Here is a 5689-nt window from a genome sequence, read left to right on the forward strand (position 1 = left end):
GGACAAGGCAGCGGAGAGAGGCACAGACAGAAAGACGGCTGTCTGAAACACTTAGGAAGTCAACAGCTGACGGAAGGGCCGACACAAAGGAGGAGCTGCTGAAGCATGAGGAGCGTGATCTGCATAGAATCGAGACCTGCCTCCTCTTGCCTGCACACTCCAAGTCGTGCTCCGGCACACATACACACATTATGCGTGAAAATCCCTGACCTGTTGTTGAAGTAGACACACACAAGACTGCACACAGATGTGAATATGCTCCATTAGTGGCTCCATTAGCTTGTGTCAGGGATGATGCACTGACACCGCAACATAATATGAAAGCCATTCCCCGTGCCCTGAACTCTCAAGTTAATGATGAATCAAACAGTTGCACATCGACATTGAGACCTTTCCGCAAAATACTAATATTTAGCACTTTTTTTGTCCCCCTGAAAGATGCTAATTCCAATGATTATTTGGTGCTATAATAGCAGCAATTACAGCCGATAAAAGGTATAAGCACCAATTACTAACTGGTTATTATCTTAAGCTTTTGGTGTTGGGAGTGTGAAGTAATAAGCTACCATTCAATAACCTTTGCTCAAAAAAATGAATGCATAGTGCCTCTGTAATTAGGACAGAAGAGTTGCTTTTACATTATATTCACAAACCTGTGCGACTGCTTATTGCTCCCAGTCACATCACAATATGTCAGCACACATTTTTGATTGATGCTGTCATTTAAAACATTTTTACAGTTAAAACAGCACTACATTCTAAAGACTTTTTCTCATTTCACAATGCACATGCAGTGAAATAACACCCCCACCCTGAAAAAAAAATTATGCAGTGTAGTTCCTGCTACGTACAACCACAAAAGTGATTTTATTTTTTAAAATGTGTCCTAGAAAACTAGGCAATGCCAACTGTATTATGTTTAATTAGATTGTGCGGGCATACATGTTTTAGCCAATGACACAGCTAATTAAAAAAAAAAAATGTTGGGAGAAACAAACAGCCATCATATAGTGACGCGTATTCCCTGATAGCTATCTGCCCAGTTAGGATGTAATAATGACTCTGCCGCATTTCCCCCACTTTTTGGGCAATTGCGACAGACAACAGGTGGAAAGGAGGCAATTAGCAAGGCAGCCTATATTCACCAATCAAATGAGAAAAGAAAAAAAAACACGTATATGCCGTAGGGGGTGCATAAAGGGATGTGGAGGCCATACACGCTACTGAGACACATTTTAAGGATGCAGCATGTGATCTCATTTCTATCACTTTAAATTTGATTATGATTCCGGATACAGAATACTTCATTCAGTGAGAAGTGGTGCATTTATCTTAATGAGCAGTCAAACAAACAGTAAGCAAAGCAATGGAAAAAAAAAATCTCAAAAATAGAAAACCCAATTAATAACATAGAGTGACAATAATTCTCAGTGTAAGCAAGTGTGAGTTGTGTGTGTGTGTTTTCTGAAAGCAACGCAAGCCTGGATCACAAGATCTGAATCAAAGCGCTGGGCCGCCATTGGAAATGTCTCCTCACAGTGGGAGGTTGTGGGATTGTGGTCTCATCCCAACTCTCTTTGAATCTCAGCCTCACTAACAGGCCACTGTGCCTTTATGGAGGTGCCGACAACACAGCTCCAACTTTCAACTTTTGGGCTTTAATTTCATACCCCCATACGAATTGGCCCAGCACAGTGCCTCTCAGTGGTCAAGCAGAAGACAGATATGCAGGGCTGAAACACACAGCCCATCCTAGACATGTTAGTGGACATGCGCTGAGATGGACGTGGTGTTAGCGTGTATTATTTAGGCAGATTTTATGGCGTGGGATTCTCTCCTCATGGTAACACAACAGAAGTCGTAGCCTAACACACCACGAAGTAGCACAACAGCTGAGCACAACAGCTTTGCACATAAATCAAGCACGGCTCAACACACTGGGCCTGCTTAATAGATGTTTAACTAAACCACCTCATTTGAAACAGTTTGACCCCAGTTCGCTAAAACACAATGCGAGAACTCCCAGAGGATTAGGCCCTGACCTCGCAGGGGAATGGAGGGAATGGCCCACGTTGGCTATAAAAGGAGCCAGCCAGCCATTGTGCTGTCCAGGCATGGGGGAGGACAGTGAGAGTGAGATACATACCAGTGGGTGGAGATAGCCTTGTTATAACGACATCTTGATGGAGCATCTTTCCCACCCACCGGAGCTGCACTGGCTCTGTATGTATTTTAATGAGGCTTTGTGTCCGCCCCCATGCAGCCCCTCTGCTGACAAGGAACGTGTTAGCAACATCCTCAGCCTTTGTCCCAGCACCCTATCACATAATCGACTGGTCAACGAGATGTATTCTCCAGACTCTATGTGTGTGCCTCCATATGGGCAAGGATGTAAATAGCGGGTGACCTTTCACAGACATAGCTGGCACGCCTTGTGAAGTTGCTGAGGTGAATTTAGGCTTTTGAAGATCTCCGCGTGACTGTACAAAGACTCAGTATAAAGCCCCCCGAACAAATCCACAATTTTCAAGTGCAACAACAGAGACACTTGAAACATTTGTCCTGCAGATATATTTGCCTTTCATATTAGTAGTGTGAATGTGTGTCTTTTCATTCCTAATTGTTCCGATTGAGAATAAGTGAATGTGTTTGTCACAATGTGAGGGAGTTTGCATTTCTGAAGCAGGGCTGGAGGACCCAATTGCATTTTTTTTCCCTAAGTTAACAAGCATGTTTGGGGGAAGAATGGGACCAGAGCCTCTCCATTCTCCATTTACTGTAGTTTTAATAGAATGTTAACACATTGCTGTAGTGCATATTAAAATGCAGACCTACTTTTAGTCCCCTGCCAGACTGCTGTGGGGTATTGATGAAAGATAACTGTAGCTTTTCCATCCATTTGTGTTTGCTTTGCTTTAAAGATCACAAGATTATCCAGTCAGGGTGAGTGAGGGATTAACTGGGTTTAAAAATTGTAGCATTTGGGTAGCTTGTGAAGTTGAATGAGTTATTTGTGGTTATTGGTGGGTGAAGGTTTTGCTAGGGAAGCACAGCTGCTCATATAGGGCACACCCAGTGACCCAGCCCCTCTCAATGGCTCTCGGAAGTGCTTCAGTTTGTTTGGAGGACAGCTGCACAGTCGTGTTTGTCTCCCTGCGCCTTTTGATTGGCCTGGCAACATTGAGAAGGACGTGAGCAGCCATTGTTTCAAACACAACCTGGCACGCAATCAGCCAGGAAATTTGGCTGGAGAAAGTCAACAAAGAGAGCCAGATGAACAACATCCAGAGACAGCCTTCAAGCAAGACAGGCATCCATACGCCAGCTCCAAGCCACTGAGAAACAAATAGCAAGAGAATAGTCACCACTCATTTTGTTGTCAAGGGCTGTTCCCAGTGTGCCAAAATGGGCTACATCACATCAGCCGGTGGTGGCAGCACCTGTAGATTACAATTCAAATTTAGAGTATGTGCACAAGATATTCTTTATTTTGCCCTTTCTACTACAGAGAAACTGTGTTCTAGTAAGGCTTTCCAAAACTATATCACTTTTGAATACCTTTACATTTTTTACATCATCACATCTCTCTATTTCCTTAAATGCTTGTTAATCATTGCATAATTTAGTGATGTTGGCTGTTTGGTTAATGTTAACATGTCTCATAACAGATTTTCTCAGAGGTATTAGGGAGATTTGGGTCAAATGAAACCAAGGACGAAACTCTTGGTCATACACCTAAAATATATGGTCCACGTCCATCCTTTGTTTTACCAGCTGTTACCATGCTACTGTGGGAATGCTTGATGCTACAGTGTTTATGCTATTTTACAGTACATTGCGATAGGCAACTAACATGTGTACACCATGGGGGGAGGGTGGGAGATTGGAGTTGGAAGAAAAAAATAAATAAATCAGCCAGCCGACCGGGTGTTCGCGGTTGCGTAGTCTATAATCCTCGCCTCCATTTCATCTTAACTTCTGCCAGGTATTATTATCACTATAGGAGAACGAGAAGTAATTATCAGGAGACAAAGAAGTAATGCTAGCCGCTAAGCTATTGTGAAATGTTTTCGCTAAACACCAGGATAAGTGCTTAGGTGGAACAGCACATGTTTCTGTCTGGAATTGGATTGCAGCAGAGAGTAACTAACAATGAGCAGCAAACTAGCGCGTGATTTAATTGTCTAGAGAGAAAACAATACCAGCTGCACAGCAAACGCACACATTTAAAACCATAGGCCACATTACCGCAGATACTACAAGGTCTAGCGTATTTATATACATTATTTTAAAGATGTATAACATTAGGGGGTTTTCTCCAGGCACTCTAATTTCCTTCGATGGTATGCTAACTGAAGACTCTAAATTGCTCGTAGGTGTGAATGTGAATGGTTGTTTGTTGATACGTATTCAGTGATTGGCTGGCAATCAGATCAGGGTGTACACCGCCTCCTGCCCATAAAAAGCTTGGAAAGCCTCCAACACTCCTGCGACCCTTGTGAAGATAAGTGGCTCAGAAAATGGATGGATATAAAATATCAGCAATGTTAATTGTTTGTTTGTACCGTTGGGCACTTTAATTCAATTTTTAGATCTGCACATTAAACATTTTAAAAATTACATTTGTTTTTTGTTGTTGTTGTTGATGATGTCTTATTTTTCATGAATTTAGCTTTCCTAAAGAAATGTTTTGTCGTGATGGACTGCATACCGTCACCATGAAGGGATTCAATTCAGTCATTCATGACGTGAATTTTGGGTCACATTGGCCATCGCTATTTGGCACACACAACACCGCTCATTATCATTTGAACACCACACAACAAAGCTAGAGTGAAGCACAGTGGTGGGAACATCATGGTTTGGGCGGTTTTTCTTCAGCTGGACCAATTTCAGAAGTGTTCAAAATAGTAGGTACTTAAAACAAAACCTCCTGCTTCAGTAATAATTATGAAGAAGTTTTGGGATATTTTGGAGAGGATTAATCAAGGGGACTTTCAATGGTGGAAGGTGTGTGCTGATTCCAGTAAATTCTGAACAGTCACGCTTAAATTGAAAAAAGAAGGTGTGGACAACTGAGTCTTGAAGTTTTCCATTTCTGTATTTGTAGTTCCCCTCTCGAAAATATATATATTTTTTTCCCTCAGCTGGCAGGTTATGGGTAACAGTGGTGGTGGAAAAAGTTTTGAAATTCTTTTCCTTGGCATCATTTCTCCTGACATTTGAACAGGGGTATGCACTTTTTATATCCACTTGAAATTTATAGGGACACAGAAGGAAGAAGGCAGGGCTTACGGTCACGCTACCCTGAAAACGGCCCATCTCGTCAGATCTTGGAAGCTCAGTGGGTTTGGCCCTGGTTAGTACTTGGATGGGAGACCGCCTGGGAATACCGGGTGCTGTAAACTTCTCTCTCCAGCTAAAATGCAGAGGGGTTGCATCAGGAAGGGCATCCGGCGTAAAACTGTGCTGAACAAAATATGCATTCATCTCAGATGACAAGCTGTGGCGACAAGCCGAAAGGAAAAGAAGAAGAACAGAAGGATGAAGGCATTGGGTAGTTGTTTTTCCATAACACAAGCAAACAAGAATTTGGGTTCACGACAAGACATTGTTTCAGTAAATCTACTCTCAATCTATTAATGTCAATTCCCAAAATAGTTTGACTTTGGCTCCACCTTCCATTTGG

General features: G+C 42.3%; 1 pseudogene; it reads left to right on the top strand.

Annotated features, from left to right (window-relative positions):
- Window positions 1–5289: 5289 nt before the first annotated feature.
- LOC133513876 (5S ribosomal RNA) lies at window positions 5290–5408 on the top strand (annotated as a pseudogene).
- The last annotated feature ends 281 nt before the right edge of the window (window positions 5409–5689 follow it).

The sequence above is a fragment of the Syngnathoides biaculeatus genome, chromosome 15, assembly GCF_019802595.1.
Source record: "Syngnathoides biaculeatus isolate LvHL_M chromosome 15, ASM1980259v1, whole genome shotgun sequence".
NCBI classification, from domain to species: domain Eukaryota; kingdom Metazoa; phylum Chordata; class Actinopteri; order Syngnathiformes; family Syngnathidae; genus Syngnathoides; species Syngnathoides biaculeatus.